This window comes from Orbicella franksi, chromosome 15 (genome assembly GCF_964199315.1).
Source record: "Orbicella franksi chromosome 15, jaOrbFran1.1, whole genome shotgun sequence".
NCBI classification, from domain to species: domain Eukaryota; kingdom Metazoa; phylum Cnidaria; class Anthozoa; order Scleractinia; family Merulinidae; genus Orbicella; species Orbicella franksi.
The window spans coordinates 2,416,218-2,430,747 of record NC_138159.1 but is presented as its reverse complement, the minus strand read 5'-3'; the positions used below and the strand labels follow the sequence as shown (position 1 = coordinate 2,430,747).

The 14,530-nt window shown below is 40.2% G+C and overlaps 1 pseudogene across 1 annotated transcript; it reads right to left on the bottom strand.

The window, feature by feature from the left end:
- Nucleotides 1-285: 285 nt before the first annotated feature.
- On the bottom strand, nucleotides 286-13,895 carry LOC145469050 (uncharacterized; annotated as a pseudogene). Its single transcript, XR_014042267.1, has 5 exons — nucleotides 13,802-13,895; nucleotides 7,714-8,688; nucleotides 6,597-7,121; nucleotides 3,249-3,464; nucleotides 286-2,489 (listed from the first exon to the last, which is right to left on the bottom strand). The product of XR_014042267.1 is annotated as an uncharacterized LOC145469050 (transcript).
- Nucleotides 13,896-14,530: the final 635 nt, after the last annotated feature.

The following is a 14,530-nucleotide window of genomic DNA, read 5'->3' as shown; positions in this document are numbered from 1 at the left end:
AGATAATCAACATCCCCGGGGCATTACCCGAGTAGTCGATGCGCCTCCCGGGGAGGAATTTGTCAGCAGTGATTGATGTCGTGATAAGGAATTTGACATTATATAGGAGGGGAAAGGGGAAATTGACAGATTTGCCTCGAGAAGATGGTGAAGCAGTACAAAAGGAATCAAAAAACAGCACCGTTCTTCGTTTACGTTGTGGGTCAAAAGCAATACCTTCAAAAGGTTTGTACAGTGTTTGAGGCAACTTGTGAAAATTTTAGTCACTTCTTTAGTTTAATAATACTAATTACATTACTGCGCGATAACTAGAAAGATTTTAAACTCTCCGATCCAGCCCTAATATCCCATGTTACTAGCCGACAAATCAAAATTGTTGAGTACGCTCTTTTTGCATCAGCAGACCCTGCTGCCTAGCGTATATAAATGGAAGCCTCGACGACGCCAAGGACGACGCCCAGCAAAAAATGGATTAATGTTCCACCTATGTATTCGGTAATTATCTACTCATTAGGGAGCTTAAGCAACGACGACGACGACGCCGAGGACAACGCCTAGTAAAAAATGAATTTATATTTTACAAGCCAAATTCGCGATTGTCCAGATCTGTTCGGTACGCCAATGGCTCTAAGACCAAGTTCAGACGCCGTAGTTCACATGAGCCGAATCGAATGCAAATGAGAAAAATCCAATGTTCAATGTTCAGAGTTCAACGTTCTCAAAAGTAATCTGGCTGATGCTACTCTCATCTAATATGCTATCTGTACCAAGTCCTCCTACCGTCGATGTCAGCTCATGAGTTCCTTCTCCTAGTGTCATCTTACTCTGCTCTTCTTCCGGTATCCCACTTTCCAACATTCTCATCACTACACAGAGTTCGTTACACTAACTATTTGATTTGTCAGTGATTCAGTGATGACTATATCTGCAATGTCTCTGATGAAATTTAGAAGCCGGGTCAAATTGTTTCAGTAACTCTTACGGTAAAACTCTACGCTGTAGAATCGGTATGTCCTTACCAACTCTTGGAAACTTCTTCCAAAGCTGTTCGGTTTTGTGTCCTAAGTCAGTGTCTCTTAAATACGTGTACGTATTAAATCAAGACGCAGCTGTTCTTCGTGGCCAACTTCGCCAGAGGGACGCGTGGATAGTGTGTTTTGATCGTTTTGAGTTCCATGACTTCAAAGAACAGTTGTTACTGATTTGGCGGTATTTCTAGCTGATCCTTTATTTTCATTCAGTATCTCCCGGCATAACGTGCAATGTGATCGTCTCCGTTGCTGGAATCGTCACGTGAATTATCTGCCACCGCTTTCACATTCACCGTCAGGACGTCTTAGAATCACCAGGACGTCCTAGAATCAAATGCACGGTCGACTCTTCCGGAATGTTGTAGTCATTCAAAGTGCGGAGATCTTCGATTTCCTTGCCATGAAAGAAAAGTTGTTGCTGTTCAGTTGGTATGCCCAGTTCGTCCCTTATTTTCTTCTTCACATCATGGACATATCTCTCCGGTACAAAGTCTAACGTGATCACGGTCTTCCCAGTTCGCGTTTTCACGAAAACGTGCGCGTCACCATCACGGTCAGCAGAATCTTTTACAGCCAAGCGTAAGGTTGATCCAATCTGATTGTTATAGCCACTCAGAGTGCATTGGTCACTAAGTTCCTTGTCGTCGCTGAGACACTGCAGGTGGGGTGCGATCCCCCTTTTGTAGTAAATTTTCCTTTTCACGTCCTTAATAGTAACGCTCGGTAAGCAACGGTCTAACGTTATGGTCTCTCCAGTTGGCATCTTCACATCAACACGCACTGTACCATGTTCCTCTTTCCTTACTTTTAAGTACAGAGTTGACTCTTTTTCGATTTTGTAATGCCACAACGACAATTCATCTTCAAGTTCCTGAGCCCCGAAATAGAGATGCTGTAGGTCAGGAGGGACCCCTTCTTTGTCTTCAATTAGCTTTTTCGCAAATGCGATGGCAATCATAGGTTCCACTTCCAGGGTGATCGTCTTTCCAGTCATCGTCTTCACGAAGACTTGCATGCCACCACAAAGTCGTTCAACCAGGTGTAAGACGCTATTCGTCCTAATATTACAGTCACCTAGGGTGAGCTCATCTTCAAGATATCTTCCGGCAAAGACCAGTCGCTGGTTGTGAAATGGAACTTTTTCTTGTTCTTGAATTATCTCCTTCACAATCTCAATAGAATCACTTGGCTCTACATTCAAAGTTCTCGTCTTTCCAGTCAGCGACTTAACGAAGATTTGCATACTGGCCGGAAGACCCAAGCGTCGGGTTGAAACCTTCTTCCACACGTCATATCCAAAAATGACCGAACGTGGTGGGATTCTTTCCTGTTCCTGTTTCTTCTTTTCCTTAACAGGTTCTTCTCCTGGTGTCAGCCATTGTGACCCTTGATTTGGTGCTAAGTCTAAACCGGATCCTGTATCTCTCTTCTTTGTTATGCTTCGCGGAGGGCCTTGAACTGAAATAAACAAATATAATGAAATCACCTCACAATCGTGGTTTAGAAATACAGTTCTTAAGAAAGGCATAATCAAATTGTGTGATCTGTTAAATGACATAAGTGAACTAAAGGCCTGGGACGTATTAAAAACAATAATATAACGAAGGATGAATACTTCCTTTTTATGAGTGTTTTTAGCGGGCTTTTAGCCAGGATCTGAAAAGTGAGCGTCCACAATATATCAAGGATCTTCTCCAACGAACAATACATAAAGCAGCATGCGAAAAATAAAACAATTTTCTTTCAACACTGGACGTCCGTAGGACGCCGGGGTACCCATCTGGGCTGGTTTTTGGCACTATCCCATTAGAATGGAAACAGTTACAAAATGCACACGCTGATTACAAAGATTGCAAAGGCGTTGTTTACCCATTTCTTCAAGGGTGCCATATTGTGATCTTGAGAAGAGAATCAGGACAACTCCAACATCAAAAAGCAGATATGAACAATTGTTTTCAACTGATTTGCGATGGAAAGAAATTCACCTTCTTCCTAGAAGTGTAACTGTAGACTCAAATCAGAGAATTCCGTTATAACTTTTTACATATAATTGTTTACACCAATAGATCTTCACAGAATGGGAATTGTCATCACATCTATGTGTGCGTTTTGGAGAAGGTCTGACGAATCCCCTGAGCATCTGTTAAGTCACTACGAAATGACGTGGTGGGATTCTTTCCTATCTCTGAAATTTGGCTACTAATACGTTATCTGTACCTGGTCCTCCTGCTTGGGGTGTCAGTTCATGAGGTCCTACACTTGATGCCATCTCATTCCGCCCTTCTTTCGGTGTAGGCTCACGAGGTCCTTCCACCGGTATCGCCTTTAAAGGCTCTTCTCCTGGCGTCACCTCATATGACTCTTGTTTTCCTGCTAACTCTATACCGAATCCCGTATCCTTTGCCCTTAATATGCTTCGCGGGGGGACTTGAACTAAAATAAATCAGTAAAGAAAATTAATGTAGCTTATGACAAACAATGGTGTTAACTTTGCTTCCCCGGGTCTTCTGGTCTCATCCTGTCAGTCCAATCCTAAGCTCGGACACCATAAAGGAGGAGAGCTGGGCATGGGGTTAGCTACTCTATCCCATAGGAAAAACTATCGCTACAGAAATAGGAGCAGAACAAACAACTGACAAAGGTGACGTGTGAAGAGGGATTACATCCAGCCTAAAAATAGACAAGACTGGATAAGAGAATAACTGAAAGATAACAACTCGTCTGCAAAGAAAGCTCTCAACTGAAGCCATTGACAGTATCCTGAAGGGGCCTTAAGGTGGCTGAACACAGTTTTTGATACCTGTATTTCATTCACCTTTTTCTCTAAAACCCTTGATCTCTCGGTCGCCAAAAATGGCAGCAAGCAATTTAATAATACAAACTTTGGTTTTTTGATGGTTTAGCTGACGTGGGTGCCGTTGCCATGGCAACAGGAATAAAAATAAAAAGGCCTTTAAAATCGGTTTTGTTTATTTGTAGAAAATCTAGTCATTAGATTTTCTTGATAATTTGCATGCAACATACTTGTAACGATTCTCACAAGTTAACACCATTTTCTTAATAATTTAACAGGGAGATCTTTAATTATCCCTTGTTGAAGGTTCACTGGAATATCTAGAATTTCCTTTGTTAAAGTTCAATTATTTTCAATACTCCAGTTACTTATTTCCTAAAGTATTTTCCTGCCAAATTTCGTGGAATTCTAATGAGTGATTCTCGAGAAATAGGAGTATTTCCGAGAGTGCAATTTTCGTTTAAGGTTACAGTATACCTTCAGATCGGCAATTTTCTTCAAATTTGGATTTTTGGTTCAAACTAATGGTCGAAGAGTAATCTCTAATTTCTGAAAACAAAATTGAAAAAAACCTAATATTGGCGGAGAAATGGATGTTTTACGTTATGGCCGGAAGTAAAAGTTCCCTCTTGATTGACAGCCCTATAACGTGTATGCAATCAACCGAGACTACTTTCGCGGGAATATTACCGATATTGATACCACGAATTGGCTGGCTACTCAGTTAATCAGCATTGTTAATCCAAGCATTTTTCGTGTTAGATGTAATTCTATTAAGTTATAAGTAAACATGGACCACGGAAAAGTCCGTTTACCAGTTCGAAAGAGCGAAGAATGAATAAAAATACATCAATGAGTGAAGAAGCGAAAGTTGGCCTCCCGGATGAAGCTACGGACGTATCAAGCGGGCAAAAAGATCGAGTCAAGAGAAGAGAAAGGTTGTGTAAAATTTGGGAACTCGACAGCGATAACAGCGATGTTTACAGTGACTCTTTTGTTGAGTTCGATACCGATGAATTGTCCAACTCATTGAGATCCATTGTAATATTATCCATGCACATTTGCTCTGCCGCGATTTCTTTTGTTTGTTCTCGTCGCCCAGCTACTCTAACGTTCGTATCCTTTTTCGTCTTCCCCATTTTGCCAAACCAGCTTCAAGAAAAACCCAGCTGCAGAAAAATTATCTCTCCGCCTTGAGCGCATTGCGAAACGCAAGGTTTTTTTTGCAGATTCACGCGTAAATCCCACCGCGAGTTAATGGTAGTAAATTTTCCAAGCGCTGATTGGCTCAGTGACCTGAGAACCCAGTTGAAGGCGTTTGTGGGCGGAGTTTGCTTGCGAAGTAAGATATTTTTCTTAGCGCTGTTTTCTCGGATAAATTTTTTCACTTGAAGCAGACACTTTAAAGAGTTACAACTCAAACGGAATTTGTTTGTTTGCCCTCAAATTTGGACAGTGGCTAGATTAACATATAAAAAAGAAAAACGTGTCTGCGAATTGTTTATTTCGAAATATTTTTTCTCCGAGAGCGATTTTTGTACGATCACTTCACATTTTTTTAATCCTATTTCGAAAATGTTCTGTAACTTTTTACTACAATTGAATATGGAAAAACGCAGACACGCTTTTTTAGTGCTTTTTGTCCTGAAACCGAGGAAAAAAATAAATTGGCGAAAAACAAAATTCGCGTTGACTTGTAGCTTCCAAAAGGTGATTAGGACGCTTGCATTTGGTGACCGTGAAAAAATTGGCAATTCATTTTATTTCAAAATTTTTGGTATGGTTTGATAGCCAGCTCTATAAGCTTTAATTTGATATAGGGGTTAAGGTATCTACAGCTTAAACCGGACGCGCTACATCGCTTGGACGTGAGACACCCTGAAGGTATACGGTAACCTTAATCGTAATCTTTTGACTTACTACGTATGCGCTGCATTTAACTGGGTTCTTTCGGTAAGAAAGAAAAAGCTGAGAATTGCTGGGTTCTTTGCATCATTACCTTTTCTAACATATCTTTGTAATAAAAGACTAAAGTCATCAATACGCTGGGTTCAATTACAGAGAAAAATAGCACAGATAGTGCGGGTGTTGAGTAAATAAAATGATCGCTCTATTAACGGCATGTTTGTTTTTTGCAATCCTTGTGCACGCGCTGAATTGCATCAGCAAAAGCGCGCGCGAAAACTGTGTTCGGCCACCTTAAGTGCACAACACAACACGAAGGAGACGTCTTAGCGAGTGAGCTTGGTCACTGACCAAGCTCACTCAAGTTCAGCGCGTCTCCCATCCCTTTTTGATGCTCTCTTAAATTCATAATTACTATTCAGTAGTTGCATTTTGCATAGTTAATTAAATAAATTATTTAACGTATATGTGTCCCTTATGCTTTAGTTCAAAATGTTTGTGACTTGTTTGTGTCATTATTCTTTAGTAAGGCATGACCCGCCTACATTTAGCCTTCGCTACCTACAAGAATGCCCAAATTTGTAAATTTATCTATCTCTTAAATAAATAAAAATTGTAGGATAATTCTTGTATGTGGTGGAATCAAACGTCCTCTTCATTCACTTTCGGTAAATCCTTTTCATTTTGCCAGCCAAACAGCAATTAAAGCTACACCGGTACGTGGTTATGCCGGTAAACGGGACTAGTCAGCGTTAAAAAGCAATTGTATTTGAAAAACTTCATCAAAACCCAATAACATCTTTGTTGCTTTATGAGAAAACTAAGTATACAAACAGCATGCGCGTGAATACAACCTCTGAACTCACCCGAACGCTGCAACAAATGATCTCGACAAGCCCTGTACTCCTCCTCTAGAATGGTTGTGGTGAGCTTCGCTTCAGTGAGACCAAACTCTTTCAGAACCTCATCGGCCACAAGGAATTTTTGCACCATTTTATTGAGAAAGCCAGAGCAATAATCAGACCACAATTCGTCAAGTATTTCCAGAGAGCTACATTCAACTGTGATGATCAAACTCCCTGACTGAGTATCCACAATCAAGACTTTTCGTAACTTCTCCAAGTAATAAACCAAACCATTTAAATCCTCTGGTTCCGATGGCCGGTCAATTGACGTCAAGTATTTTGACGCCGCGAGGTTCAAAACTTGCTGTTCCGTGGGAAAACCAGTTTCTGCCTTTTGCGTATGTGATGAAATAGGTACTATTGTCATTCCTTGGGCGGGCACCCCTGCTTCGTGTTCCCGTGACGCCACTGCTATTTCTGAAGTCGGTCCCCCTTGTTGACCAGAACTTGAGATTGTTTCGCAGTCAATCCGCAGTCGAAGACGAGCTGTTGGGAAATAACCTGTTTTCAACTAGGAGTAGAAGCTAAAAATATTAGAAACAACGCCCAATACCTCGGCAAGTCCTTTACATTTGTTGGTGATATCCTACCGCGGGGCACGAAATTTTTGTGGGTTCTAATTTTTGCGAGTTTTGCGGTTTTTTCCAAGATCCACAAAATAGTTCCTGCACAAATGTTCTCCGCAAACATTTACTCCACTGGCAAAATTATGCATATACAAACCTCACATGTAGAATCTTGTTGATGCCATTTAGTTAAAACTTCCCTTTAAATAAAACGATGAAATTGCCCAGGGTACACTACAGGTGCGGCTGGTAAAATTTTACAGGAAAGGATCGTCTGAAGGTACTAACAGCCACACTGGGGTAAGGCTATTTTAAGTAAGCCTCGAAATCTGATTGGTTGTTTCGTTTTAGTGTTCCATTTTCACTGGGTGGGAGAAAGTTGTAATTTAGAGCAAAAAATAGTGCGATTCTTAAATAAATCGCACTAGTTAAAGCCAATCAGATTGCAAGGAGCACCAGTGATTTCAAAATGGATATAATAAAGCGTTAAGTTGTAGCGAACAGCCACTCACCTCCTGCTGCTTGAGAGATGCCAGCGGAGGAGCGCAGCCTGTCTATGGATTGATGCATCTCTCCAAGCTGATCTTTGATGTCTTGGGATTCCTCTCGAACTGCTTTCTCTAGGCTTTGAACTTCTTGAGTTGCACTTTTTAGTTCCCCTCCAAGCTGATCTTTGATGTCTTGGGATTCCTCTCGAACTGCTCTTTCTAAACGCTGCACTTTCTCTCCTATTACCTGAGTATTTTTTTCTGTCCCTCCATCGACATCTTTCAAACTAGTCTCCAAACGTTCCATGCCATCTTGCATTTCTTTCATCGTAGATTTCAGTTCCCCTAAGGATTCCTTTATTTCCATGTCGTTTCTATACCACTCCAGCAGTTCTTGTACATTTCTTTCATCCTCTGCCGTGAGGGGATTCCTCAAAAAGTTAAAAATGGCCACTTGCCATTCACGCTTCTTTGATGGACTGATCTGACCCGCAATTCTAACAAGAGCCTCCTTGAGGTCTTGCCAAAGCGATAGAAACTCGTCATCTGTAATTTCCATGTTTTGGTTCACATGACCGTACAGTGTGTTTCGGTAATATTTGATTCTCACCAAATCGGCAGCTAAACTGTAGTCTGTACTTGTTGGCAGGGCATCCCAGCCTGTGGCGGGAGGGATAAGGTTGCATATTGTCCTTAGCAACCTGAACAGCAGAGTAACATCAAAATCTGCTGACTTGCCGTACACCCCTGGGGAAGGGTACAGACAGTCCCACTGTGGCTTGGCAAGCTTTGCTGATATGAGTTGTTTCTCTGTGGCTGGTGCTTTAGTGTTGTGGGAAGATTACTTGGTGGACAAATCAAATCAAAAATCTCTCTTAGTAGTGCAGTGCCTCCACTTATCAACAGTCGTGAAATGCGTTGAAAATTTTCTTTTCCTCTTGTTGAACGAAGCACTTCATCTGGGTCTGGGGCGGTGGCCATTTTGTACTTCAGTACAGTCTGAAGTGAAAATATGATGTTACTCGAGCTTGGTATGTTGGAATGGACTGATATCACTTAGGATGATTTAGATTATACAGTTCAGCCCCTAGTAAACGGCCACCCTTGGGGAAATGGATACTGGGCGCTTAGAGGGGGCTGGCCGTTTAATAGAGGTAAAAACAATAGAAAAACCCTCATCAGGACATTTACTACTGGCCACATAATAGGGGTGGGCATTTAATAAGTGGCCGCTTAACAAGGGTTGGACTGTATTATATTCCAGTCGGTTTATTTATACTGTTGTATTCATTATGAAAGGTCTTCAAAAATATAGAAATGGTGCAAATGTCTGGACTGACCAGTGAAACAAAGGGTAATACACTTGGAGAATGGGTCTTTATTCATTTACCCTTTGCCATCCAATCAAGCCCTTCCCTGGATATTAAAACAAAAATCATTAACGAGACCTTTTTAAGAAAGCTTATGGCACTTTGTAATTTTTGTAGATCTTAGTTTTAGCTACTATGTTAGCCTATTTTATGTAACGCAATTTTGAATATCTTGATAATAGTAAGCCTGGTTCACACTTGTGAGATAAGCATAACACTGGTGAAATGAGCCTAAGTGCAAGCACAAGAAAAAGGAACATTTTCCTTTTTCCTGTGCTTATTTCACTAGTGTTATGCTTACTTTATGATTGTTGTTATTATTGTTGTTGTTGTTATTGTTATTGTTGTTGTTGTTGTTATTATTATTGTTATTGTTATTGTTATTGTTACTGTTGCTGTTACTGTTATTGTTATTGTTATTGTCATTGTTATTGTTATTGTTATTACCATCGTGACAGGGAGTAATGTAGGATTCATGGATTCCTGTAACAAGGATGTGTTGCATCTATGTTTCTGAACTGACACAAGCAGGTTTACTCATTGCTATTTGCGATGTCAAATACAGATGACCAAAACTTGATCTAAACAAATAACATGCATGTTCTTATTCTTGTGAATGAAGATGCAATTTAGTTGCATTCTGATTGTAGGATTTTGACTTGAGAGTCTGGGCTTTTAGATGCAGTTAAATGACGGCTATCACTACTCCCCCCTGAATGGGATGTGTCCATTGTGGGGTTACTCCCCAGCACTAAATTCACCACTACCCAATTATACACCTGGGTGGAGAGAAGCACTGTGAGAGTTAAGTGTCTTGCCTAAAAACACAGCACAATGACCCCATCCAGGGCTTGAACCTTGACTGTTTGATCCAGAGTCGAGCTTGCTAATCATTAGGCCACTGTGCGTTCACCTTTTAATAATAATAATAATAATAATAATAATAATAATAATAGTAATAGTAATAGTAATAGTAATAGTAATAGTAATAGTAATAGTAATAGTAATAGTAATAGTAATAGTAATAGTAAATGAGTAATAGTAATAGTAATAGTAACAGTAATAGTAATAGTAATAATAATAATAATGATGATAACAATAAATTCTTTATTCATACTGCAAAAAATAGATTAGCTGAAATTAAATACAAAGACAGCTGGTATAAACCTATGTGCAGTTGATAAAATACTTCAAATTAGTGTTAGCAATAAAAAAATCTTAAAATCTGAAAGGGAAGATTTGGTCACAACAATAACAACTATTAACTAAAAGCTACATTAATGCTTTAATCTGTCTTGCTCTATTACAAATACTGGAATGTTTTGTTTTTGACTTACAAGTTTTTAAATTTAAGCCTGTAATTCTTTAGGGAAATTGTTCCATTCTTTTCCTGCTGCAAATTTAAATGTAGGCTGGCCCATAGCAGATTTTAACATAAACGAAGAGAATGGAAGTCACAGAGTTAAATTGTAATACAAGTCACATTGGGAACAAAAGTCAGTCAAACAAGCAATAATTTTGCTAATCTTTTGAGCAGTTTAACTTGATTAACTTTTTCTAGCAAAAAGAAATAATTATTAACTGCCCACTTTTGAGCTTCCCTTTCACAACTTTCACCTTCCAGTGCCAGACTCCTCCAAGTAATCTGTTTTCACTTCGTAAAAGGTGAGAGTAAAAAAAATGTTCGTGAGTACCTGCTTACCTTGTGCTAATTGCCTGCATTGACATTCGGTAAAACTCTCAAGAGACAAGTCAGATCGAGCTAGCTAGTGCACAATATAATTAGTGTGACAGGATGTGGCATATAAGGTAGGCAGGAAAAATGCTGGTCCAATTGCCCACGGCAAGTAAATTTTGCTCTTGGGCAAATGGAAGTTTCATCTTCCAGAGGGCAAGTGAAATTAGCCTCAGTAGTATTACTAGTGATAATTTCCCGTCAAAAACAGTTTCAAAACTTAAGACTGCAAGATAAGCAAAACAATGCGGAAAGAGTGAATTAATTTAAAATCCAAGCATACTTTGCTTGCATTTGTCCTCTGGTATAGTATATCACTGGCTATTATATAGACAGTACCTAGTAAAATGATATGGTTGACAAGGTATGAACAGTGGGGGCCTACTTGGCAAATAATGTTTTAGTGGGGGCTTAACTGAAACTGAAATGTACTGGCCCAATGGGCAAATGGATTTCAACGTTTTTTTCTGCCCCAAAAGGGCCTTTGAAGTGAGAATGTAGGGGATGACAAAGGCCAAACTTATAACAAAATGTGAAAGAGGCGGCTTCGCGTCGGGGAACATTGAGGGTCTCAGGAAACAAAACTCACTGTTTCCCTTGGGGCCAATCATTGAGTGCTTAATGTTCCCATGTTCCCCAAAACCCTTTAGAGGCCCTCACATGTGATGAACATAGCCAAGGCTGAAAATTGATTCTTAACCCATTTGTTGTGAATTCAATGACATTAACATTTTGTGATGCTGGTTTAAGTTAGAATTTAAGACCTTCGTGAATATCCCAGATCAAGGGAAAGCCCCATATCCATTGATTTAAACACCAGACAGTGATCTATGTGTCTAATAGGAATGCACGTTGGAGAATTAACCAAAACACCAATTCACATTCCAAATGGGAAATTATAAAGAAAGTTTCAGGCTAAAATTAGGCAAAAGGTCTAAAAATTGGCACACTCTTTTGGATGTTCCTGTATAAAAGGATTATAAACAATTATTGGATGAGGTTTTTGTGATATCCAGAATAGTCAAGGTCGAGGTAGGGGTTGTCAGCTGAAGCCGAAGGCTGAGGCTGATAACCTTTACCGAGACCTTGATTATTCTGGATATCACAAAAACCGAATCTTAAATAACTGTTTTAATATACATTGAATGAATAAAAATGGAAGTCATGTTTTTGCTTCTTCACTGATGGCAAGCAACACAAAGCGAACAAACTTGACATGATTTCCCTAAGAAATCATGCACCGTGGTCATACATGACATGACTATGTGTGACCTTCAGTGTCCTTGGCATGTTTATTGTATAATCTGCAGCTAGATGACATCACAGGGGCTGATTTTGAAATTTCACTATACGCTTTCGGCCAATCAGCAAAGAGATAGTGAGTTCAATGTATAAAAATGTGGTTTAATTGACCTCTGGATAAGGACAGTCTGAACTGGCCTGCAAACAGGCTCCTGGGGAGGGAGGAGAAAATTCAGCGAGCAAAGCCATTTACTGACAAGGGTGAGAAAACGATTCAGCGAGCAAAGCGGGGCAGCCTGTAGACATTCTGTTGATGCCGCTGTTCCATGATGACAGAATCTGGTATCATGATCTGATTGGTTAAATTGCTGATTGTTGACAGCTTTGAAATAAATATTTAACAGATCTTGACAATAATAATGCATAATGTTTGCCAAGACTGAGAAAGATGGAGTCTGTATGCAATGCACAGTGTATAAATGTGGAATTTGAAGCAGCACCGAAGATTTCTTTACAACATTTTATCCATATCTCTGGTTTGAAACTTGACAGAAGTAATGCCTGGAAACTGTGCCTCAGAAGTGCGATGGTTTTGGCATTCTACTGACCATTTGCGAGAGGAGTTTATAATAATTACTACTTAAACGAAAGAAAAGCATCAATTTTGACGGGTCTAATTACCTTCTTAACTGATTAGTGACAGGCTAATCACCACTGGCACATCAAAAATAATGTCTATGGGCTCCCCTGCTCACTAAATTCTTTATTTAGACTCATGGGCTCGCTTCACTCACCCAGTTTTTTCCACCCCCGCTGGGAGCCTGTTTGCAGGCTAGGTCCAAACAAGTCACTGACTTAATTGATCTCTCGAGTTATTAACTACTGAAACGACAATACAGGCACTGATTCGTCACGCAATGTTTACTTTTCAAGATAGATAGCGTGACGTGAGTTTACCGGGTTTTTAAATTACCCACTAAACATTTAAAATACTTGCCAATGCAAAACGATCACGTAAGGAATGGATTTTCCCTGCTTTACTATCTTATTTTAACATTACTTTTGAAACAAGGTTATGCGATATCCCATTCTCTGGCACACCATGGCAAAGAGGTCCCAATACAGCGACAGTTTTATATGTCGAATAGCGGGTTGTCAGTGATAAACCTTCCCGAATGTCTTGATGAATTATTAAATATTCCTTTGCAAAAGTCCAGCAGAAAGACTCAGCAAGGAGAATTGCAGACACTAGCCCAAAGTTTACGAAACCACGACGGCGACGCCGAGGGCAACGTCGATTAAAAAATGAATTTATATTTTACCTAGGAATCTCGCGATACTCTAAAGTCATTTGCTTTGTTTATCACTGTCAAAACTACCGCAAAACTAAATCCGGAACACAGCGATAAATTTGAAATAAAAATTTAAAAAATTAGCCGTCGTGGTTCACGTTCTCTAGACAACCCAAAATTTTGTCATTTCACGTTGTTGTCTTGCAGAGAACGGCAGAGAAAAGTACCAAGAATTATAAACCACGTGCACAGCCATTGTTCTGCTCATTAATTCTTTTGTTCAGTGACGTTCCCGGTGCCGTTGCCGTCGTGGTTTCGTAAACTCCCTAATACTGGAACCAGCCGTCGCACGCCTTTGTTCATTACAGTCATTGCATTTGACTACCGTTCGTTCAGAAAGTTTATCAGCTCGCTGAAATAGATTGAAAACCATAAAAAAGGTGCGGAGTAAAACATATATTACATCTTCTTACCTTTTGATGTCCACCTTTGTGGTTTCTGATTTTAACCCTGCTACAGAGAATTCAGTCTTCTCACAAAACATGTATCAAGGCGGAAGTGGTTAGGTTTGTAAAGCCTCACGGGAAAGCAAACTTAAAAGAAAGGGACGGAGGGGAGGGAGCGTAGAGGACCAAAAAAAAAAAAAAAAACAGATTCTTCCCAGACTGTGAGCCCAAAGCAAGCCAGCCAACCGGCTTACTTTCTGATTAAAGATACATAGCGTTACCATTTCGTATAGACTTGTTCATTCAACGTTACGTTTTGCGTCAGATTCCTTTGATCACAAGAACGTTGACTTGTATTATGTTGCACCCTCATGTACCTTGCGTGACAACGTTCGCCCACGCTTGTCGACAGTACTAGCCCACTACATGTAACCAAAGAAAAACAGTGAAAATGTTTACTCCGTCATAACATGAGGACTGAATGTGGTCTCGACCTGATTTCCACCGAATTGGTTGTCGCATTGTTTGCGAAACGTCTGCATACAAGCCAAGTGGCCCAGCGGGCTCGCGCTTATCTCCGGTTTTTGTAGCGTGAAGTGACCAGGAGTATTTCTACTCCCCCCTGGATGGGATGCTAGTCCATCGCAGGGTTACCCCCAGCATTAAATTCACCGGTACCCATTTATACACCTGGGTGGAGAGAGGTACTGTGAGGGTAAAGTGTCTTGCCCAAGAACACAACACAATGTTCCTGAC